We start from the raw sequence: 26,501 nt of genomic DNA on the forward strand, positions 1-26,501 counted from the left end.
AGTTCCTCTGAGACGATGACTTCAGCCATCGCGTCGTTTAACTTGCTGCTCCTGGTACATCACAGCCTTAAACACGCTCAGAGGAGGTTGTAACCGAACGCTTTTACATATATGGGTTTTATTGGCTCTGATTGAGATGGGATTCATACCATTTCTTCCACCCAGAGCAAGAACAGCCAGTTATGCTCTCCTGGTCTCTGGGCTTTTACAGAATGTTGCACCACCAGAAAACAGTTTGTGGACTTTATGGACAGCTATGTGTGCATTAAACTGTTACTATAAAGTGGGTATAAATAACATAAAAAACACCTAGATAGTACTGCATCTTTCAGTAGATTATGCCCTTTCATTTCAGTTACTAACAATTGGATCGTCTGGTTTCCCAAATATTACAATAGCACACGTTTTCCTTTATCATCAAAGTGATTTCCAAAGCTGACTTGCGATACAGTACATAATATTCACATGATTTTTTTCAGTCACAATAAAATGTAATAAAAAAGGTGTGTTCTTGTTACAGTACCTGTGGCTTGCTGAGTGAAAGGCTTTTTTTAGGCTGATTGAATGCAGACAGATGGCTAAGCGGGGTGTAAAAGGAAACATCTTGGCAATAGCTGTAATGTTTTTGCCCTGCTGGCAATGCCAGTGTACGATGCGATCGGGAGGAGAGTAGGGGTTCGGATGGGAGCTGTTGCATGATGCTGCTGCTGCTGGTGGTGGTGGTGTTGTTATGGATAACAAAGCTGTCAGCAAGTTTTAATGGAAGAAACGCCTTTAGGGAAATCTTTTGCAGTGCTCACAAACAATGCTGTTGCCGTGCTCTCGGCAAACTAATTTTACTTTGATGGCGTGTTGTTGGTGAAAGCCTGGATTTTGTGTTTGTGCGCATGCAGACCTTTTTTTTTTACCTGAATAGAGAAACAGAATGTGCCAGGTGAATGCGATTGTTATATTTCTTTGCCACTTTTTTTTTTTTTTTTTTTACACCAAAAAAAAGGCACATGCCTCTTCCTTTTTGCCATGTTATTCTTTGGAAAGAGAATTACTGGTCATCACTGAGCCCAGTTCATTGGATGTTCTCAGAAAATGAGGACTATTAGGTTACCCTGGTAGGGAAATTGTGATTATATTTATACAAATTTATAACAGGGCTGCAGAATACTGTACTTCAATACGCAATTGCAGAATCAAGCAATACAAGGTGGTATCAAAAGGTTTAAAACATCAAGAATAGTTTATTTAACACACCAACAGATGGCAGCACAAGGCTGCACGCACGGTCACAGGGAGCACCGACATTCATAAGTCAGTCTGCCAAGAGGCATTGTCCTGTGTACATCAGGAGCTGTGCAACTGGTGCTATTCTGACTACGTGCATTACCACGTCTGCTGTTCTGCTCACATGTGCACTCTGTCACGAAGTGCAAATAAACAAATAAGTAAATAAATATGATACAAGTGGGTTTTAGGCATGGTGCATGCATGTAAAAGCTTTAACCATGAATCATTGTACAAATATGAATAAATCCTAAAGAATTTGGGAGAAAAATAAAAGACTTAACCAGAAATTTCTGTCGTAGTACGAGACTGGTCTCAGGACCATTGTCTTGTCCTGCTCTCAACCAAATTTGAACTCTCTTTTGTCTTGGCCTAAGACCAACAGGACTCTGGATTTCAGCACAGTTTAAGACCACAACTGCAGGGATATCACTCATTTGCCTGTGCATTGTCTGATTTATTTATTAACATCATTAATGTGATTAGAAGTAAAACTGCTTCAAATGGATGCACCGTAGTTACTTTTTTCTAATTCGATCATTTTTTTTTACTGTTGTCCTGGGTCAGAAATAAAAAGGGTAAACAGAGTTGTGTCATACACGAGTCTTGCTATAGAGATATTGCACTATGAGATATAATATCTGATATAATTAAGCAATTTCACATGACGGTCAATAAAACAACACATAAACTGAGGTAAACCTGGTTTCCGAAAAGAAAATCACACATCTGCAGTTTGCACAGCTACAACCTCTCAGTTATTAATATAGAGCATTGATATTGAAATTATCCACCTCTGTATTCTGATGTTATAAACAGAGATGAAATGTAGGTTAAATATATATTAAAACGTTTGTTTAAGTAGGGTCAGTGCTAGAGCCAGACGTGTGCGTGTTTTAATTTTTTTATATTTAGATTTCCTTTTGTCTGCTTTCCAGTCCACATATACCTCAGTATAAATCACTCTCTTGGGGTGAGAGATTTAAGTGGGGAATGAGTAATTTTTATTTTCAGTAATTTAACTTTTTACAAAAGATTTACATACGTTAAATAGACTGGTATGTTTTTGATCTTGACTTGGTCTAAACCTCTCAAAAATCTTTGTCTTGTCTCTTGTCTCTCAAAGCCTTATAGTCTTGACACACTCAGGTCTTGGTCCTGACAGAGTCTCGGTTTAGTTAGTCTTGACTACAATATTTAGGAAGATTTTACAATGATAGATACAAACAAGAGATTGTATATAGACAATTTTACAGTTACTTAACAGATCAGTAACAGAACTAGAGAAGAATAATAATAAGACAGGACCAAAATAAGAGCAAATGAAGTGAAAATCTTTTCGAATATGACACAAATTAGGGAATTTTATCAGTTTAGAATTTTTCTTAGCTGGTTTTCAATAAAATCCAAAATGTATGTTGAAAGTAACTTGTGAACGTTGACTTGCTTTCGTGGTCTCTGTAAGTAGGAGAGTTTAGAAATGAAACGCTAGCCTCTGGGACTAGGGCCAAGTCTGTAAAAAGTAAGCAGGATATAGGTATGTAGTAATTAAAACTATAAGCAGTGAAAGATGAGGATCATTATGAAGCCCCGAGAAGGGCTGGGGTGAAAATAGAAAGAGCCACTAATTCATCTATGATAAGAAATGGTTTTCAGCTTCTCATGCATTATGCATAGTGAAAGCCTAATGTGGGTAAAGACTGCGTTCTATACCAAATTGTGGTCGGTTAAAATGTCCTATAAGTTTATTTTCTTTTTATTTATATAGTTTTGTTTTTGGTAATTTATTTATTGATTTATTGATCGATTGTCATTTTTTTCTTTCATGAACACCTTTTTTTTCTCTCCCTGTAATATATTGGTGCGTTAGATTGCTGAATAATAGTCACAATGTGAAAGCCTTTTAATCAGTATTGGAAAGATTGCTGAAAAGATTACTTGCATGACTAAATCTGTAATCAGTAATGCAATCTTTTAGATTACTTAAAAAAGTTTTTTTTTTTTTTGTCTGATTGGGTTTAGATTAAATTTCAGCTAGTTTTTGATCAAGCCTTTTTGATATGGATTTGTACACTTCTGTTTAGTATTATATTGGACTGATTTAATAGAGGTAAAAAAAAACAACCAAATATATAGGCTATATATACATTTTTTTAATAAGTACATGCACAGTTGGATTGCGCTGCTTTGATTGACAGAGGGGTGAGAGGATTCCATTCCTTCCATCCAGAGAGCAATGCCAAGTATGTTTCTGGGCACCGACGTTACCGTCAGGATTCAAACTCACTATCCGTTGCAACATCAATGTTTTTTGTTTGTTTGATTTTTTTTCACACAACTCACAATTTTAAGGCTATGATTCCACCTTGTTGTTTAAGTACTTTATGCCTTTCAAAGCCTCACTCATTTGGCTTATGTTCTTGATCCACATTCTTTATGTAACTCCACCATCTGCGTACATATTGTCTTATTTGTTATTTGAGATTTCCAGCCTTTTATGTGGCTAGGACAACTTCCTTTAGTCCGTAGCTCTGTGTTCTGTATGTAGCTCTATGTTGTGTGATGTAGCTCTATGTTGTTTTATGTAGCACCAGGGTTGTGGAGAAACATCTCATTTGACTGTGAACTGTGTCAGGTATATATGGATGAAATGATCAGCATAAAAGCTTCTTGACTTTTTGAAATGCCTCGTGCATGTGGTCCATCCATGACACAGCTGCATAGCTGTATCATAGTAATGTTTCCTGGTGGTCTAGGCCTAGGACCAGGCCGAGCATCATGTGCTGAAGGTGCTTTAGATTGTGCTGCGATTTTCTTCTTTCACTATCGCTGATGACACTGATATATGACCTTCTGGCACTACAGATGGCTCCGCATACAATCTCTGCAGTGATCTTGTGCACCTGAACAAGCAAACAAGCAAAAATCACCCAACGCTGTCAGTGGCAGTAAATAAACGAGCAATCTATAAAAAGGAACTGTCATCTGATTACATTTTCAAATGGATCCGACTCTGATTACACATACTTGATTATGGTAAATGGCACAGCAGGTAGCTTTGTTTGCAGGTTGATTCTGAGCTTGGGATACTGTCCTTGTTGTCTTTGGGTTCTCTGAATTCCAACCTTTCAAAAACAAGCAGCTTAGAAGACTGGTTAGATTCAGTGCCCACCAAGTTGTGAAAAAGTGTGTAGATTTGTAAGTATGAGTGCACAGTCCACAGTCCACAGTATACTAAAGATGAGTGATTTTTGGGGGGAAAAAATTATTAAATAAATAAATAAAGTATATATATATATAGACATGTTTAGAGGAGGGACATGGGGTATATCAGTAGGAGAATGCTGAGGATGGAGCCACCAGAATGGGGGAAAAGGGAAAGACCAAGGAGGAGGTTTATGGATGTGGTGAGGGAAGACATGCAGGTAGTTGGGTTGAAAGAGGCAGATGTAGAGGACAGGGGGGTATGGAGATATATAGTAGAACCTTGACACTCGCGACCTCGTTAGTTTTGCGAATTTTCAGAGCGTGACTTGCAAAAAATCTGATAGTTTGTGAGAAGCCGCGAGTGGCTCGAAAGTTCAGAGTAACATTTTAAAACAGAGTCTTTACTAATAAATTACATACAAAACAAATTTTTATTATTGTATTATTCATTTAAAGTAGTAAATAAAACATTTATGACAAGTAATTTACAATTTCCGTTGGGCTTACAGTACAGTACAATTCCCCCCCGAAAAAGGAACCATCAAAAGGAGAGAGTCAAAACCTCATGATTTTTTGTTACTCGAGAGGGGTACATAGAACATAACCCTCACAAGTATAGGGGTTACACTCTTTCCCAGGAACTTGGTTCTTTACACAAACTGTTATCCCAAAGATGAAGGCACACTATTGTACAGGGTGTTTTTTGGATGCTGTAGCATGAAATCTTCTAGGAGACCCAACCTGTTCCAGCATGTTTACATGGGTTGGAGCTCTGACCTTAACCCTAATGAACACTTTTGGGATAAATTGGAACATTGACTGCACCCCAGGCCTCCTCACCTCACCTACATCAGTACCTGACACCTAACACCCTTGTGTCTGAATAAGCACAAATCTCCATAACCACACTGTAAAACATGGTGGAACATCTTCCCAGAAGCGTGTAGGGAATTACTTGGAACTACATGTGGAATGAAATGTTGACAAAGCACATACCATACTTATGACCAGCTGTCCGCAAATCACGATATAGTATTATCTATATATTATCTCTCTCTCTCTCTCTCTCTCTCTCTATATATATATATATATATATATATATATATATGTGTGTGTGTGTGTGTGTGTGTGTGTGTGTGTGTGTGTGTGTGTGTGTGATATAATGTCATTGCCCTGTACTGCTTGTTATATAGCCTTTACACTATCCAAGTGCTATTCTGCACACAGTTACCCCTTGACTCCTGGGTTTTATTACCCTTCCTCTTTTTCCCCCTTTATACACTATGTGTCTACACTCACACTCACACACACACACACACACACACACACACACACACACACACACACACACACACACACACACATACGCACAGACAGACATTTATTTCTTCTCTCTCACATTGGCTTCATGTATTTGCTATATTCTCTGTGATTGATTGTTTTAATATGTACTTTAGTTGATTCAACTGTTCCTCAGACTAAGCGATAAAAGATAAATGTATGTAAAAACGAAAGAGGAGAGAAGAAAAGAATGAAATTATCAATCTTAGAGTTGGTGAAATTACAGTTTAATATATATTTCTATATAATGTTTAGATATATATATGGATTTCTATATAAAATGTGCTAAAAGACTTTACCCGGTGAAGGCAGCATGATTGTATGTGTTGTAAGATGGTTTTCTCCTTACTGCTTTTATACGGAATAGATTCGAGCACAAAGCTTGTGGTACGTGACTTATTTAGCACAATCAGACATCGTATAAATCTTGATGTATGTTTTAATGAGGTTCAGTTAAACCTGATTTGTTGTTCTTACCTCTTGACTCTACGTGTACTTTATAAGTGTAAAGTGTAGGCTGATGTACTTTATTTGCTGGTATTGATGGGACTCGAAATATAAAGAGACTCGGGTATTAGAGCCTAGTTTTATTTTAAAAGTGTGTGCACCAATTGGTAAAGATCTTTCCAAGTGCTGTGTATATTGATTATGATTCATTATGTTCATCATGGAAAGCTTCAATTCAATTCATTTTTATTTGTATAGCACTTTTTACAATGGACATTTTCTCAAAGCAGCTTTACACAGATAACACAGTAATAAGGTTGTTTGAAAGAATGAGTAGGTTTAGTGCCTATAAGTTAGTTCCTTATAATTGTTTATCCCAGATGACTGAGCCACTGGTGAATGTGGCAAGGAAAAGCTCCTTGAGATGGCATGAGTAAGAAACCTTGACAGGAACCGGACTCAAAAGGAAACCCATCCTCATTTGGGTGGCACCGAATGTCCATTCATTATAACTGCATTGTTGAGGTGTGTAGTAATAGGTGCGTAAATGCAGAACTGCTCATTCAACCTGCGGTCCTGTGCCATTGTAGTAGACTGTTGATATTAATTAGTTCTTCTGTTGTTTAGCAGCTTCATGGATCATGGAATGGTCTCCAAATGAAAGCTTCCGCCTTAACCTGCAGACCCCTTGTTTGTAAGCAGACATTTGCATGACTTTGATAGCATATTAGGAGGGTCTATAGCCTATGTAACAGCAGGTTAATGTCTTTCCACTGCGCCCTCTTTTTATTTGACATTTGCGTGACGTCCTTGCCGTTTATCATCACCGCCGACGTTCCGAGAGCTTTGGGAACATTAAATGTTCGTGCTACCCAGGCCCAGCTGGTTCTCAGCAGGTGCTCTGCGAGAGATCCCCTCGATCCAGCATGTCATTCCGAATCCATCTTAATTACAGCAGCACATCAGAGGGAAGTGACAGAGTGGAATCGTTCACCCCAAATATGAAATGTGTGCTAAGTAAGAAAATTATGATGTGCACACCATAATTGTCAGTCTTCTGGTAAGACAGGGATTTTATATGCGAGGCAAAGTTGTGCTTTTGCCTTTTTTTTAACTGTTCGACGCCCCTCTGTGTTCGCTCGCGAGTAAACAAACAAGTTATCTTCACTCAGTTGGAGCCGAGGCCGGAGGGATGCAAACGGGAATGCAGGTGGAATCTGCATGTATCCTGTGGTTTGTGATCTGAAGTCGTTCTCCTGTTGCTGCAGTTCTTCTCATCCATTGAGAGCCAGGCTGGGTTAGCTCCGAGTGTAAACACAAACCCATGCCAAGTCCCAGAAGAGGCAGCCTGAGTGTGGGCTTCTGAAATAGCACAAAGAAACAGGAGACATGAAAACCCAACATCTGAAGCCGAAACAGCAAGAACAACAGTGTCAATGTCCACTTTACCATGCAAAAGACTCTGGAAGCAGTGCGGCATAATGACTCAAAGGAAATGACCCTGTGCGGGCAAACTCTTTCTTCTTCCTCCATCATCATGTCTAAGCTCTGGAGAATAGATACAGTGTCAGTAATGGTCAAGGAGACAGGCAAAGAGGAGCATCAATCAAGGAGAGCTCATATTTTCTCAGCAGCGAGATTACAGTAGTATCAACGTAATTCCACAGCACGGCAAAAGTCGGAACGTGCGTTTATTCCTTGATGGTTCTTGTAAAGTAAATAAAGAAATATCCTTCCATCCTAGACTTCCTCAGTATCTGATACATCTCTAGATTTAAAATAAAATACATATTAAAGAGTGGTTCATTTCCTTTATGTTGATACATTAAATGAGTGAATAGTTTGTCTATGAAAAAAGATACAATAATGAACACCTAAGCATTAGCGTTTATACCTTTTGCAGTTTAGTGAAACATGCTTTAATGCTTTTTAATGCCAAAATAAAGTATAAATACACTTATTAACTATGTCGATTGTTATAATTGTAATATTTTATATGATTTATGATCATTAAAGTTTTGTGGAAGTCCCCTCTATTTAGTGCTAAAATGCGAGATATGAGAAGCAAAAGTATGTGGACACCTGACCTTTATACCCAGGTGTGGGTTTTCCCCTCTATACCATTACATCAGGATGTCTGTGTATGTTGAAGCTTTAAAAATTTTCTTTACTTGAGCTAAGACCAAAGGCCCATGAAGAGTTTGCCACGACAGCAGTTAAAATTTCTCATGTTTGGCATGTCAAAGTAACATCTACCACACAGTGCACCTGCATTTGTTTAGACAAAAAAGCCTCCTGACTTTCCTGGCAGATGATTGTTGATCTGAGGCTCCAGTGGCCACCATCTGGTCTAATTAAGTTCAGAGTATGTACTGGACACAGCAAGAAAAGCTCTGTAGGTTCACATTTACTGAAAGCTGTAAGGCTCATTCACAATATTGTGAACAATCAGTTGAGTTATATAACCTTATATGACCTATTGAATCCCACTTTATGAAGAGTTTGGACAAGACTGTAGAAAGGACATTACTCATAATCACACACTTCGGTACTCATGGTATTTCTCTCTTATTGCAGTTTTGTATATATTTTTTTAAATTTATAATCACATGCTAGGGCGTTTTTTTCCTTGCCACAGTCATCCTAGGTTTGCTTATCAGGGACAAACACACATATGTTTATTATTTATTTTTTTTTCTTATATTTTGTGAAGTGGTGGTCTAGTGGTTAGGATGCGGCGCTCTTACCGCTGCAGCCCGGGTTCGATCCCCGGTCAGGGAACCAACCCCAGCCACTCTTAGTTCCGGTCCCAAGCCCAGATAAATGGGGATTGTTGCATTAGGAAGGGCATCCAGCGTAAAAACATGTGCCAAATCAAACATGCGGAGGATCCGCTGTGGCGACCCCTAACGGGAAAAGCCGAAAGAAAGTTTTTATATTTTGTGAAGCTGCTTTGAGACAAACTCCATTATAATAAGCGCAATAGAAATAAACTTCAACTTGAACTTGTCATCTGGCCAATGCTAGCAAAGGAAACTTATCACCATCTTTTTTACTAATGGTATACATGGGTGTGCTGGGAGCAGCAGAATGTTTCCTGGATTGCATAATTTCAGTTCTCACTTGAGCTTGAGATGCCAGATCCACTAACACAGGTGTCCTGGCTAAGGATGACATCAGAAGATCTGTTTGGGGAGGAATTTACCAAGGTGTTCCAACCACTAGTGAGCTCTGCAGTGGAAACTAAGGTTTTGTAGGCCATATCCAGGCCATAAACAGGCTTATAATAGGTGGTAAGACTAGTCACGGGCCAGATCATCCTGTCTCAACGATCTGTCCGGCTCCCCCAGGGAGAACCACAAGGAATGTGTTAACATGGTACTGCCAAGGGGGATCCATCTGTTGTGGGGGTTTAAATTTCGCCCTGTAAACAAGGTTTGACTAGGAATCGTAGGAAAGGGTTAAAAGACTGGGCAGGCATACCTTTTTCACAGATTTGTTTGGGGATTGAAAACATACCAAATAACTGTGGATTACACAATAAATGACTGAGATTCACACTCAAATGACTGGGGATCACACATCAGCAAGTTTGTGATTTGTTGTTGAATTGAAACCAAACTCAAGAAGAAACACATATTGACTACCAACATATAAATTATATAACAATGAATAAGCTCCTCCCATACCCACATACGAACAGGCATAGATTTGCCAACTTCACACATTCTTTGTCAATTCCCACCTACCATTCAGGTCATATGGCAGGAGGGTAAAGACTGTCATGCTTAAACACATTGTAAACTCATGCTGTTTCACAGAGCTGCTTACCAAGCTCAGAGAAAAGCGCTGTCTGACCCCAACTGCATGCATGATCAAGACTGGTCAGTGTTGCTGTGATTGACAGAAGAGGTGCCACCCCTGCAAGCTAGAACAGGAAAAAATTATGCTCTTTTTGATTCCCAACCATGGCTGTCTGTGGCATTAGAAACTCACTGTATATTTTTGGGCACTCATTGGTCACTGGCCAAAGTACACTACTACTAATAGACTAGTTGTGAGTGAATAAGCCTATCAAATGTTGGATATACTCAGTGAAAACTTAGCTTTTAAGTGCCATCTAGGGTTAAAACTGAGAAATGTAATCTCGGGATTAGAAACAGCGATTCAGTGCACATGCTGGTCTGCAAGATTGAAATTCAGTTACTGATTCACAAAGTAAAACCCGACCTCTTACATAATGCCTGAACATTTCATTTAGCTTCTCTCTCACAATTTGATTTCCACTCCTTTACTTTATTGCAAAATGGCTGTGATATGTTGGCCTTGGGCTGAGATCTTGTCAAATTCCTCGCCACAGGGCTTCACTGACACACTTAAAAACATATTATTCACTTTGATTAAATTGCAGAGGTGGTGAAATAGGAACAGTAACACGGGGCAAATGTACAAATGTAAGATAGCGGACAAGAAATCTTTAAGCAGCTGGGCAGCTCTGTGATTCACTAAGCATCTCAGATACTTGTTTAGCTATTCATTACTCAAAGGCTGGTTTGTGGGTTTTGCTGAGCTTTTATTAGGAACTATTGGTCTAATAAACTGCTCTGCTAATGTCAGTGGGAGCTGGGTAGTGTGCGTTGAGAGCAGTTTGAGAGAGAGAGAGTGTGTGTGTGTGTGTGTGTGTGTGTGTGTGTGTGTGTGTGTGTGTGTGTGTGTGTGTGTGTGTGTGTGTGTATATTTTAAGGGTGTAACAATACACGCATTCATAACCAAATTTTTCGGTACTGGGCTTTTGGTTCGGTGCAAATGTGTCTCCGACCTCGCACTTTCAATGCATTTTATTATTATTATTATTATTATTATTATTATTATTATTGATCTTTAACACATACACAACAATGTCGAGGGTATAAAAAAAAAAAAAAAAAGAAACTACAGTGAGCGCAGTGTTACTGTGGTTACTCACTCCATACCGGAAATATGATTTGTTCTGCACATGCTAGCGCTATGGATTCTTTAGCGTTTTATGTACAGATTTAAGGGTTTATCTTAAATGGAGAAAATCTTAACAATTCCACATAGTGAGGGAGTGAAAGAGTGAAGGATTAAAGACATGTGTATGGGTATGCTGAAATAAGTAGAACAGTTAAGTAGATCATACCTTTAGAAAATTAAACATTAAATGTAAAACACACACACACACACACACCCCATAACGATATTACCCAAAATGTCAATGTTATACCTGATCGACGTATATCGTTTTTAAATTACATAATACATTGTCAATCTCTCCTTCTCGAATAAATAGAGCCCAATTTTCAGTATTATGTATTTATGGTTAATATTTGTTAGTGTTGCACACTTACTAAGAAAATCCAACTACATGTCTCATGTAACTTGTATCTTCAATAGATTTTATACAATATTTAATTTAACAGATTGTAACAGACTCATTGGTACCGCACAGAAAGAAAGACAGACAGGCAAAATTTCACCAAGCAGAACTTTCTTTATTCACTTTAGTTTTCACCCTGGCGCTTTTCTTTTCCAGTATTTCCGCCAGGGTTCACCCACACACTCGCGGTTTGGGACGCCTTTTCTCCTCAACGTTCGCCAGCAGTAGTCCCTCCCGGATCGGCACGCACTCCTTCGGCGTCCGCCCGTCTCACTCGCGGATCGGTGCGCTTCCTCTTTTAGCGCTCGTCTCTCTGCTTGGTGTCTTTCTCCTCTTTATTGGTGTCGCCCGACTGAAACAGGGCGCACTGATTAGTCTCATCAGCTAAAGGTGTTTCTTACCGCTCGTTCCGGCCTCCCCGTTCTGGCCTCCCGGCTCCCCACTCGTGCACCGCTGGTACACAGATTCACCTTCTTTTTCAGCAATATTGTAAAAATTGGATATGATAATATCCTACACCAGCTTGTGATAGAACGTTAGAATTCATTGCACGTAATTTGTCCGTGAACATTTCCCTAAGAGACCGGGTGGACACGAATATTAAACCCATAGCTCGATTGGCTGAGCTGTATTCTGAAAACAGCCATATTTAAACAATGAATCTTTGATACAATAATGAGACTACTGTATGTGTGAGGCAAAGTAAATGATTTGAGAAGTGAGATAAGCCCCAAGCCAGCTTCTAATACACTGTATTTGATGGATGGAGAGTTCAGCCTGCCATAAGTTGTTATAAATGTTAGTTTATTTATGACTCTAATTATCTGGAAAACCGAAAGACGCACTTTTATATCCTGCTTTTTCGTCTCGACCTAAAACACAAACCCACCCCGGGTCCCAGCGTAGTCTGATTTCCTTCCATTCCCAGTGGAGGGTATTATGTTAGTGATTTTGGTTTGCTGCTTTGACTCATCGTTGCATTAACATTATTACCGTTTATCAAGTGTACCTGTCATGGCCACATTATTTACAGAAGCAGACCAGATCTGCTATGCATCTTGTATAAGCATATTAATCAACCAAACACTCCAAATAAAAGTGTGCCATAATTCTAAGCTGATTTACCCCAATCTGGGCACTTCTACTAATTGTGAGAAGTAGTGTCACAATGAAGGTGACTATAGGCCTAATATGCTTTACCGAAGATTTGCTTAGCACACAGCAGGTCAGTCATGCACAGCGGACATAAATATTAGTAAAAGTTAAAGACATAGAAAGGAGGTTGCACAGTAATGTTTTGCCAAACAGTTTGTATAGCAACGAATATCCGGAACATGTTTTTTTTTTTTTTTTTTTTTTTAGGACGTTAAATCTATGTAATGTAAAGCTAATGTGCTCATGAAATCATATACTAAAGTATTTACCGTACGCATTTATTGACATTTGCTAAAAAATGATTAGGTAAATATTATGCATTTTATTTCATTCAATGCTTTAGCATTTACATGAGTTACACTTATTAGAGGTATCTTATATTTATTGTACATTTAATGGGACCTCCTTTTTCTTTTCACTTTATGCTCCAATTGGTCCAATTTTATCACGTGCAGCAACCAAAAGTAGTTCTGCGAAACAAGAAAAGGTAGAGAACACAGATTGTGCATGTAAAAGTGGGCTATATTTCCTAAAATTGCAGGCGCTCTATCTAATAATGAATACAGCAATTGAATGCACAGGTCTTTAAAAAAATCTCAGCATAGCACGCAAATACACTTGTACAAGTGCCGGACTCCGTTAGTAACACATCACCTAAATAGCACTTGTGAGTGGAGTTCCTAAGGTGTGTCCTTTCTACCCAAGAAAGACAAATCGTGCATTGCATGAGGCAATAGTGGAAGAGGCGTACAATACACAAACATAAATGTCGTAATTATGAACAATTCGAGTGTGTATTTTGGGGAAGTGGGACAGGTTGTGGCATAATGATGTTTTAATCATCCTTTATGGTGCTTAAAGAAAATTTCAAAATGGTGGTACATCTCCTGGCAGAAATTGTTATTGCGTTTGCTTACTTGTACTTTTTAAGAGAAGACGTAGTAGCTCTAAGGCATTGGACTTTGGATAGGGCCATGAGTTCATATCCCAGCAACACCAAGCTGCCACTGCTGAGTCCCCGAGCAAAGCCCTTAACCCTCAACTGCTCAGTTGTAAGTCGATCTGGATAAGGGTGTGTGGCAAATGCCATAAATGTAAATGTAAGCTGTGTTGTTAAAAAGAACATTTTAAGCATGTTGTCAGTCATCGGAATATAGATTTTGCTTTTAGAAAAATGGCTAGCTTGTTAAAAAAATACAAATAATATAATATTTGTTTAAAAAAAGCATGAAACATACCAGGTTTATGCAAAAACAGACATTATGAGAACTTTTAATTGTGGCACAATGATGACAGGAGGTAAATCCAAAGCCATGCAACTATCTTGTCTAATCAGGAGTAATTTAGCGAGTACACTCAGATAAATTTGGTCAATTTTAAATAAATGTTCTAATACCTTCTCTAAACAGAGTGATAATGTAAAACATGGCATGTTTTCACCTTATCTGTTTTCTTTCATAGTGATCATGTCACACTTCTCTAATACACTTTCATATTTTAATATTAGTTGGCGCCGGGTGCTTCTGTCTTTGAGCATTTGTTGTCTCCTGGGGCAGAGGGAAGATTAGAAGGGTGATTTTGAGAATTCAAAACAGTGTTTGGATTACTGGAAGTACTGCATTTAAATGCAGGATCATCACAGATGCTAAGGTGGAAGGTGGAATGAACTGGCCAAGCTCAGTTTCAAGAGAGATCAGACAAGGCTGTCCTTTGTTAGGTCAGCTGTACAGTTTAACATCTACAGAACCTTCTGCTTTTTTAGAAAGGGGAGGGGGAGTGAGTGAGAAAGAGAGAGTATGTGAGAGAGAGAGAGAGAGAGAGAGAGAGAGAGAGAGAGAGAGAGAGAGAGAGAGAGAGAGAGTGTTTCAATGTCCAAAGGATTGCCATTTCTATTTATGCTGATTATATTTCAGTTTTCATTTATCATAGGCAGGACATTTAAGCTCGGTCTGAGACTCTTGAGATTTTGCAGAACGCTCCATCTCCAAAAAGTAATTTGGGATAAAAAATTAGGTAATGGTGGACTGCCTTCCACAATTACCAGGGAGCATGATGTGGGTGGATGTTCAAAAACAGAACTGAAAGGGTGCACTAAATGATCTAAATGTTAAAGGTTGTTACTCGAGTATCTATATAGGGAAAAGATACATTAAATGCAAATAAGACTTTTTCAGTTTGCTTCTTCCCCAAAGTGTTCCACAAAGTTGGAGGCACACAATTAAAATGGCTTTGGATGGGAGAGCATTAAATTTCCCATTCACTTGAACTAGGAAACTCAAACCTGTTTCAGCATGACAATACCCATGGGTATAAAGCCAGCTCTATGAAGATATGGTTCACATGGGATGAAGTGGAAGATCTTGGTTTAGAGTGGAAGTGGCCTGTTATAGAGCTCTGATCTTAACCACACTGAACATGGATGAATTCAAATGTTGACTGCACCTCAGGCTTACTTACTAACACTTACTTACTAACACTCTTGTGCCCTAAATGTGAAATGGGATGTTTAATAGAAGGCACATAAGTATTTTTGGTTGTTGTCTACAAACTTTTATTTATATAGATGTATAATTAATATCAATTTTTTATTTATTTATTTTTGCACCCAATATTGGTTTGGACCAGCTGTATGATACGTGCCTGTACAGCGGAGCAGCACCTAGCATATATTAGGTCTAGGATAATGACAGGACCTGGCTGTTGCATCCCTGTTCTTCTGTCTGGAAAGACACTGATAGTGCACTTCTGAGAAAGTGGGCTGAATAGAATTTCACAAACACTTGTTTCTCATGAAATTTCAACAGACCTACCCCTATGTTACCGGTCAGGGATTTTGAAAGAATGTGTGTGTGTGTGTGTGTGTGTGTGTGTGTGTGTGTGTGTGTGTGTGTGTGTGTGTGTGTGTTTGTCTGACACATTTCCTGAGGTGTCAGTGTTGGCTGAGCTTTTGTTTTATAGCCCTCTTTTACAATCAGGGCTTTTGTCTTCTGGGTTTGTGATCCATCCAAGGGTTGCTGAGTATACACAGCTGGGTCATTTTGTGCAGACTTATTTAGCGGGCCTGTGTGAGAAGAACTGGCTCAGGATGGATTCTACTACTGCATTAGAGTAGAATGGAATCATGTTAGTCATGTTGTGTTGATCCACATGCAGAAATATTTCAATAGAGAGCCAAAACAGAGTCAAATCCAAAATCAGATTGCAGTGGCAGCAAGAATCAAACACTGAAAAATGGAAATTTTTGTGGGGTTTTTGTTTTGTTCTTTTTTTTCCAAATCAGATGGCAAATCCAAAAAGTAATCAACAGGCAGAGCAACCACAAAAACACACTAATGACAATCAGTCTGGAAGCACAGATCTGTATTTGCTTTGGAATTGCCTTGCAAAGTTACATATTTGGTAAAGAGGATGAACAAGATATCAAGGCAGAGAGCAGTGGATGTGGTAGAAGCTGCATGTGGTCGATTGGTGAAATCCTGCCTGTATGGTTGATAATAAAAATTAGTGAGTTACTGTTCATTCAACTTCTGAACAAGCTTTATACTTGTCAGGATTTCAGTGGATACAGACCCAGTATTAACACTGGGGAATGACTGAAACATTTACCTTAAATAAAATAGAAATCAATTGGTGGCTTATTTGTCATTTTCTACTTTAAAAATACTGGCTGATTTTAGGTCAGAAGGAGTTGCATTGTGTGTTTGTGGATCTACAGAAATCATACGACAGGGTCCCGAAAGAGGAGTGGTGGTATTTTATGAGGAAGTCAGGTGTGTCAGAAATGTACACACCGTCAGAAAAGTGTGAGGGTGGTGCAGGACATGTATGAGGACTGTGTGACTGCAGTGAAGTCTGCAGTAGAAATGATTGGTTTAAGGTGGACGTTGTACTGCATCAAGGATCGGCTCTGCGCCCTTTCCTGTTTGCAGTGGTAATGGACCGGTTGACGGACGAGGTCAGACAGGAGTCTTCATGGATTATGATGTTTATGGATGATATTGTGATTTGTGGTGAGAGTAGGTTGAGAACAGCCTATAGAGCTGGAGGTACACGCTTGAGAGAAGGGGAATGAAAGTCAGTGGGAGTAAGACAGAGTACATATGTGTGAATGAGAGGGAGGGCAGTGGAGTGGTGCGGTTGCAGGGAGAAGAGGTGGAGAAGGTGGAGGAGTTCAGGTACCCGGGGTCAACAGTGCAAAGTAATGGCGAGTGTGTTAGGGAAGTGAAGAAAAGAATGCAGGCAGGATGGAGTGGGTGGAGAAGAGTGATAGCAGGAGTGATTTGTGATACAAGGGTATCTGCAGGAATAAAAGGGAAAGTTTGTCGGACTGTGGTGAATCCTGTGATGGTTTATGGTTTAGAGACAGTGGCGTTGAGTAAAGACAGGAGATAAAGCTGGAGGTAGCAGAGCTGAAGATGTTGAGGTTTTTGTTGGGAGTAACGAGGACGGACAGGATTAAAAATTAGTTTATTAGAGGGGACCCCTAATGGGAGAAGCTGAAAGAAGAAGAAGAAGAAGAAGAAGAAGATAACATTGGCTTATTTTTGTTTCTTGTCCTCTTTTGACTGCATATGTTTCCACAGTCACAATATATTGCATGTTATGTTTAAGTAAGTAATAGTTACTATTTGGCTTTCTCAATAAAGGATGGTATTAAAATCCATATGTTTACTTTCTTTACCTCTCTTTTTCTCACAAATCTTTCTTCCTCTTGCAGTTAAATGGTTATTAGTTTCTACTGCGCTGTAGTGGCTTACTGCCCAGCAGGATTTAAGTTTGCCAAAGCTAGTCAAAACTCCATGCAGCACCTCAGTAACTACTCTAACAGCTCTTCCACTTACACCTTTTTTATTGTCATCTACATTTACTAAGGGTCTTCTTTTTTATCACACGGCAGCCTTCCGAGCAGCACTGGCTATGTATTCAGAAGCATTTCTAAATCTGTTAAAGGGTCAGAAGAGTAGTCTCTTAAATATGTTCTTGGCTCTGTTAGAGATGGGGGTAAAAAATTACCATAGCACTGTACATAAACCAGTGGGTTTTCAGTTTTGTTGAACTACATTTAAAGAGTTAATCACAACTAAATATATCTGTACTAAGACTTCATAATATTGTCACTTTTAGGTTTTAAAAACTGAAGTTGCTGTAGGTTTCTTGCTGTTCGGTTTGAATAAATGGTTTACAATTCATTTAGAGTGTTTTTTTTTTTGTTTGCAGGTAGCATGACAAAATCAATAGAGCACAATGGACATCAAAGACTTTTTAACATTTAATTGAATTTTTTTAGTCTGCTATTTTGCCATTTGTGTATGTGTGACAGTTTGCACCACATTACCCTTATTATTTCATCAATATTACCTCATGATAATATTCTCTAATATGCTACTGCATTGTCACTTACTGTCCACTACGCATTTTTGCGTAACCGTCCATAACTCGTTTATCAGCGCACTACTGTATATTCCACCCATATTTATTCTGTATATACTGTATCATACATACAGTACATTCACACTTGTACATTTCTATATCATGTCATTTGAGCATTTTAGCTTCTCGCATGTCAATCTACGCACAATCTTTGCACACGTTATTATGTATACCCTATATTATTACCTACTGCACCTTCTGTACATTATTCCTGTACCTTATCCCTGTACAGAGGTGGCAAATTACACACATCATTCACTTAAGTAGAAGTACAGATACTTATGTTTTAAAATACTCTGGTAAAAGTTAAAGTACTGATTATACTTCTTTACTCAAGTTAAAGTAAACAAGTGTGGGCTCTGACATGTACTTAAGTAAAAAGTAGCCATTCCTACTACCTGTTTTAGTGTAACGCAGGTAACTGGACCTCACATCATATTAATATTAGGGCTGTCAATCGATTAAAATATTTTATCGCGATTAATGGCATGATTGTCATGAGTTAACTCAACATTAAACGAAAAATAATAGTACATTTTTATCTGTTCTAAATGTACCTTAAATGAATAATTTTCAAGTTTTTATACTCTATTCAACATGGGCATCGACAAATATGGATGTTTTAGGCATATGTATGTTTATTATTAGTAAAGCCTACCAAACCACCAGTGAGGTAATACTGGAGTAACTGTACCTTTTCTCACTTTCATACGGATTACATAATCAGATAATATTTAGAACTTTCTATTTATATATTAATTATGTCTGTGAGACAAGTATTCAGTAAGATTCAGGTGTTTTTATGTGTTTGTGAAGAGAGATGACAGAGACAGCAAAGCGTGCCCCCTGTTTTTTATTTTTTTTATTTTACAAAAGCTGTAAAAAACGTAGTTATTTAAGAGAGTTTTGTTGTTATTATGAGTAAATACAAATAGATGTAGACCCTTTACAGATTCGAATGATGCATTGCTCTTATCAAAAAAGACAGAGTAATTTAAGTTAGTTTCGGAGTTATGAGGAAAATAATCCACAATATGCGCCGGTGCGTTTGTCGACCCCAGAGGGTTTATTGTGTGCATCATGGCGGATTGCATTTTTAGTTTTAAAGAAAGGACATAGTTTTGCTCCAGGCTGAACATCCACCATATAGAACACAAGCAGAGAAAAGATGATGATAGTCGGGTTATCAGGAATGTCTCTGTTCTCAGTCATGTTTACCCTGTACAGTATATATGGATCTCATAAACTATTTATCATTCTGCTATTTATTGTAAATAGGCAACTTATGCCTTTCATTGGCTCTGTACATGTACCTTGCACAATGACAATAAAGTTGAATCTAATCAAAATAATTTCTTAACCCTTACGATTTTATTGTCAAGATTTATTGTTCAGTTTTCCATCTAAAATCAAGCTCCATGAAGATATGGTTTACATGGGTTGGGGTGGAAGGTCTCGAGTGGCCTGCTAAAGAGTCCTTACTTCAACCGTATTGAACAGCTTTGAGATGAACTGGAATGCTAACTGCCCCTAGACCTCCTTACTCACACCAGTGCCTGAGTTTACTAATGCTCTTGCAGCTGAATGAGCACAAATCTCCATGATCACTTTAACTGGGGACTAGCATAGCACAGTGCACTTTATACCACACCACACCGCACACATTCACTTTAAGGACAATCACATTAACCCTTATGTGATTACTGTTTACTGTCATAAGCATACCTTGTATATACACTTTTCCTCATATATATATATTTATATATTTTATATTTTACATAGTTTATACTCATTATTTATCTGCCTTTTTTTCCCTTGTTTTATATTTCTCCCTATTCTATTCCCTCATGCCTGACAGTCGTATAAATCATTTCACTGCATGTCGTACTCTGTATGTATGTGTATGTGACAAATAAAATTTGATTTGATTTGACATTCTAAAATCTAGTGGACCATTTTCCCAAAAGAGTGGAGGTTTATTGTAACAGCAAACGGGGTCTAAAAATGGAATGGGACATTCAAAAACACATATAAATATCAAGACTATTTATTACTGTTCATTATTTTTGTTTGTGTACAACAAAACTCATACAAGTAATAGCAATTGGCAACTATTTCCGAAGTCCAGGTAATGAATAACAAGTTCCACTTTTATATCTTTTTTGCCTCACACACACATACGTATATATATATATACCCTCACCTTGCTCATCGACCATGATACTGTTCTATGTGGTGTTGAATAGCAATAGATCTTTTTTATGAGCATATTTTATGGATCCGTTTGGGAGGCTCAATTACCATATCCAAGTGACCTTGGAAACTAATTTGTTTTTCCCCCATTAACTATAAATCCAATGTAATGGGCCATAATGGTTGGTGTGATAAAGGAATGCTTGTTATGTATTCAGTCATTTATTTGTTTTCATCTTCCGCTGGCACAGGTGGGGTGGAGGAGGGTAAAGAACGATGCCATGGTTATTAAAGAAATAACAAGAGCGAGTATGAGAGAGAATCATTGTATTCTCTCACTTCATTGATACGTTTTGTTGTTTGTTTGTTTGTTTACAATATAGAACATATCTGGCATCAGGTTTGTTTGGCTTAACAGGTCTGTTGATGAGTCTGGACTGCATTTATACTGCATCTGTGTGTACTGTAATCACTTACACTAGACTAAAGTTTAATCACATACCTTCCCTACAGGTGCCAAACAGTACCTTTGTCTTGTAACTGTATCTCAGATGTTTTGCAGAAAGAGTATAACAAAGCGGCAATGAAACCACCTGGATAGCTGTGCAACCGTGTCTTCTGTTCGAACCTGAATTACCCATTAGCCTTTTGCTAATCGATTAGCACCCAATTCGTTTTATAGCACCACTTTCCTGCATCGTCATTTATTTAGTCAACTTTGGGTGAGAAATAGTTATTCCATCAGCTAAAACTGTTATAAATTGGCATGCGTACATGGGTGAACACATTTTAAAGTAAGATATAAAAGGGCCTGAAGTTGAGGTAAGGCACATCATATAGAGTGCCTCTATATGAATCACTAATAGAGAATATGTAAAGAAACAGAGATGAATATAGAGATTGAATCGAACTCATTTGAAGTGTTCGGCTATTATTATTGAAGTAGACGGCAATATTTCTCTCGGCATTGATGGATGTATGTCTTTCCTCATATCAAACATTTCTCGCTTCTCGAATTGTATAAATAGGCTTTATTTTATTTAATTTGATTGATTTAAAAAAATATATATTGTTATATTTAATTTTCAGTTTACTTAATTTTATTACATTCTGTTGTATATGTGCACTTGTAAGAAACTGAATAAATTCCTACATTTTCAGGAAGAATTTCTATTTATTTAAATCTGTTCAGTCATTTTTCTCAGGAGAAGGTGGGAGAAAAAAACTCTATAAGATTTAACAAGTGATTGTTGTGAAGCCAAAGGGCAGCTCATGAATTATTAATGGCAGCTCAATGGAAATCAGTTCCTGAGCAAACCAAATTGTCAGACGGCTCTTGAGCTTTGGCCATGCTCTAATGCAAGCCGCTCCCTTCACCTGCGGTGTGGCGTGTCACGGAACAGACAGTTTGTTAATCGGGGTGGATTTCTTCTTTTTTTCTCGTTCCAGCGAGTACAGTTCGCTTTATCCCTAACCACATCCTTCCTGCACAGTCGACACAGTTTCGAATGTTTGCAAAGTCATAAAACTTTTTTTCAAAGCTATAAGTCACATAGCACTTAGCTCAAAGCTGCCTTGCTAGTTATAGGAAGCTCTAAGTGAGTTTATTGGCACTGCTTGTTGTTGAGCGATGTGAAAGTGAAGGTCAAAGCTTTTGCCAGTGTCTCTGCTTCTCTCCTCACTTTTAATTCCCAGAACTGAACTCATTGCCAAGGAAGCCTGATTTGTTCTGTCACTTCAGAGTACTAGCAGGCTGGTGCATGGTTCAATCGTTCACGCTGGAACGTTCTGTTTTTTTCTTTTTCTTCAAATCATTATGACCGGTGCTCTTTGCCATAGAGAGTTTTCAAAGCAGCAGGCCAGCCGATCTGCATAAGTAGCCACAGTCAAGCTAGATTCTGTTTAAAAGACGTGTTCTGTAGCCCACATGCCAACGTTTAGCACCAATGCCTATAATTGTGTATTCCCAAGCGAAATACATACAGGGGTAATGTAGGAAATACAAAAGCTTATTATTATAGCTCCATAATCTACAATCATGGTCTTGCTGCGTTTATAGAACAAGAAAGAAAAGTGCTACATTGCCACTGCTGACTGCTTTTCATGGTTAGTTATGCAAAATTGATCATTTTTTTTCCCCTTTATTTTCTTTTATTTAAAGTTGAAGTGTGCTGAGCTGGCAGAAGTGCTCGCTTATTTGTATTAGCCGATTTCATGCAATTAATCTCTGCTATGACGTTTATTTAGACAAAGTGTTATTAAGTGGCACATACTTAAAGCGCTTGGATGTAGTTCATATAGACGAGTATGCCCTTGCGAGTATGCCCTTGCGATTTTTTTGTTTTATTTTTTCATATTTTATATTTTATATTTATATAGTTTATTTTTTTTTTGCTCTAATGCCAGAAATATTTTTCGATTAATCTAGGAAGTTTATTGGACTGGGATCAAGAACTCATTTACAGTGCCACTCCTGAGGTTTGTCCGAAAAAAAAATTTAATACCAAGGACAAGGGTGAAGAGAGGGTATTGAACTTGCAATAATACCCTTAAAAGAGTGCTTCATCAAACCATCTATACCCCTCTTTGACTTTCAGGACTCTTTGTTGAGTACAATTTAGTTATTATTTTTTTATTTTAGAAAGGAAGAAAGTAAAGTGAATGGAAGGGGAGAGGTGAAAGGGGTGACAACACTTCTCACACCATTCTCTAATAGCATATTTATGAGCGCTCTAATCTGTAATGACATTTTCGATATTCCTTCTCTTGTGTAACTTATCAGATCCGGAGACTGTTTCCTGGAATAATCACTGCCTAATAATGGGAAGTGATTTGGACATAAATTGCTTTTTAACTCAAATAGACATCTCAATAAGGGCATTGTGACATGGACATTAGGAGGATGAGAGTGATTCTTTAAGGCATTTTATCTAGAGGTGCACACCAATAAATGTGTTTTAGGTGTTTAAGTGAAGTGACCTTTCTTAGTCCTTGTAGTTTTTGAAAAGAAAAGATTAGCACCTGTTTTGGTGACTTCAGCTTGCCCATTTCATGGTACACTTTTTGGTGGGTTAAAGAAAATTTTCATCTAAATTATTTTCAATAATATATAATATTATATAGCATTATAAAGCATACAATAAATCAGTATTGATATTCAACTCAAATGTGTGGATGTCTAGTTAAATAAAGTTCTGTCAGTAAAAATCTAGGTAAATAACATAACCTTTAAATGCTTACCCATTAATAATTCAGCTACAAATAGGACACCATCTTTAATTTATATCACCACATCCGATTAGCACCACTTACTGAACGGATTCTAAAATGTAGTTTAATTCAATTTGATTTGTTCAGTCCTTTTAACAATAGACATCATCACACAGCAGCTTTAAAGAAATAAAAAGTTTAAATTCATACATTAGTTCCTATAAGCTTATCCCTAATGAGCAATCCATTTTGACAGTGGCAAGAAAAAATCTTCCTGGAATTTGGCAATCAATTTAAGGAAGCGCCAACCTCTAAAAAATAATCCATTCTCCTGGGTAACACTGATATCCTTTCATTTATAGTGTCATCGTTTTTGAGAAAATGGTCATTAAAATTGCTGAAATTCTGATTAAACATGGACTTTTTTGACCATTTTTCTTAAAAGTGCATTGTTTTATTTATTTATTTTTTTTTTTTTTATTTAAGTGTTTAGTTTGGTCCTCTGGAATACAATCAAACCGCAGTCCAGGTGAATGGCTCTGTAGATAGAAAATACAATAACAACTATAAATGCGAGTATTGATCATTTTATATTTACAACATTAGCTAGACACCCTTAGCCAGAGCAGTTGAGGGTTTAGGGCCTTGTTCAGCTGCTCCGGAGCTGGGATTTGAACTCAAAATCCAACTTTTTGACCACTGACCTACTGCTTCCCCAACATTTGTGTCACATAGTATATAAGAGTTCAGATTTTCGTTTTGTTTTGTTAACACAATATATTCTGTCTAGTAAAATGATTAGTACTCTGTAATAATGTGTTGAGAGAGAGAGAGAGAGAGAGAGAGAGAGGGAGAGAGAGAGAGAGCGAGAGAGAAAGCGAGAGAGAATCTGTAAAGCCAAAGAATTACAAGTAATAGTATAAACTAGAACTTAGCTGATTTTAAGTAAAAGCATTTTAGGTATATCACATGTAAAAATCCATGTGCTGTCTTGCATTAGATGTCCACCATTTTATATGGTCTGATTATAAAGTAATAAAACAATCTGAACCAAAATCCACTTTATCTGTCCATTGGCTGGCATCGTAAATCACGACTAATATCATGTGACAAGTTGTCAGAACTCAATGCCACGTCCATTATTTTAGCAGCCCTCAAAGGAGAGGAGAGGGTAGAAGCATTAAATAAATAAATAATGCGTGGACTTGAAGAAGAAAACTAATTTCAGTAAAGGCGGACCTGTGGGTGATTGATTTTGTGGAAGGGATTAATCTTGTTCTCACCATCTCCATGCCCGCCAGTTATTGTATGAACGATTTTCTTTCTTTCCAGTGCTTCAGTGAGTGCAAGAAAACCGAAAAAGGAAAATCTGTGTAAGGCTGAACTTTAACCTGTGAGACAGCCATGAGAACTCTCAGAGCATGATTATGTCATGTCGATGGCTGAAGTTTTAAATCTGTCTGTCAAGTGAATTGCTGCAGAGACAGACTTTAGCCCCAGATGTATGGTATCACTCGTGCTCACAAAGCATCACAGCAGCACGGGGGCCGTAGTCACAAAGTATGTCTTCCTTTCCAGCCAGCATACTTTAAGATGTGAGCGTGGGAGAGAATGTCTAGCCCTGTTTTACTCCCTGAAGAAGCTCAGCAACTCATTTCACATAAGAGCATGGGGTGTGTTTTATTTAATAAGCCAAATTCTGCTGCTAATGTGTGTTGAAATGACACTCTGTGGTTTCATGTTGTGTGAGAGTGGTGGTGTTATCGTCCAGGGAACATTTTGTTCACCATCATTGCACTCGTGTGCCGCAGGCTCTGTCTACACAGCAGTCCTTCATGACTGCCATGTGAGTGTCAAGTCTTCCACAGGTTTCCTGCAGTTAGCCATCAAAACATTATTATTTTTTTAATACATTTTTGGGTCATAAGTAGCAGAAGTAGTTTGTTTTTATTTATTTCATTTCCATTTGTTGGCAGTTGACCTTATTCAGAGCAGTTAAGGATTATTCAATGACCCAGCATTGGTAGCTTGGTGGTGCTGGGATTTGAACTCATGACCTTTTGATCTGTCCAATGCCTTAACAACGGAGCTCTCTTTTTACAACCCCACTATAGGTTCCAACCCTGGTTTTCTCCACTCTCCCACACTCTTTAAATGGTCCCTAGATGTGAATTAGTGATAGGAAGGTCAGATCGTTTAAGTGACTTGTTTCTTTGAATCTTTAATGAGTCATTTAGTTCATTTGGCTCCTTTAATGCTTTAATCACAGTCATAGCATATATGGGAGTCACATGACAAAAGGACGAACGACTTGGACTAGAAGAGTTAAATGGTAAACTACTTAATTCTGTCTCCTGTGCATAACCTACAGAGATTTTGCGATGCTATGGTCCAGTAGAAAATGAACAAATCGCTCTTTGAGACTACTCACTCTTCCGAGTCACATTAAAGACTTGTTCGAAATGAGCGAATCGTTCATGAACGGCCCGTCGCTAATGTGAATGTGTGTGCCTGGTGCCCTGTAATGACTTGCCTCAGATCCAGGAAGTAGAGGATGTATCATTCATTGTTCTCTGGACAAGCTTGGAATCCAACACAATCGTGACCGGAGCGTTCTGGAAAAAAATTAATTGCTATACGTTGTTTATAGCTATCTGTACATATGCACCGCTCTATGGCATTTACAGTATACAAGACAGTCGTATTGTACGATAGATGCTTTAAAAAATGTTTTTTATAGCACTCAGTGGAAGCATAAAGCGACAGATAACAATGTCAATAATTCAATATGTAATGTGAAATCATATCATATCATATATCATATCATATCATATCATATCAT

General features: G+C 38.0%; 1 protein-coding gene across 3 annotated transcripts in view; it reads left to right on the forward strand.

The window, feature by feature from the left end:
- The window catches only part of csmd2 (CUB and Sushi multiple domains 2), a 364,389-nt gene that overhangs the window by 156,544 nt on the left and 181,344 nt on the right, over positions 1 to 26,501 (forward strand). The gene's annotated exons all lie outside the window — the stretch shown is intronic.

The sequence above is a fragment of the Silurus aristotelis genome (assembly GCF_946808225.1).
Source record: "Silurus aristotelis genome assembly, chromosome: 21".
Classification (NCBI taxonomy): Eukaryota; Metazoa; Chordata; class Actinopteri; order Siluriformes; family Siluridae; genus Silurus; species Silurus aristotelis.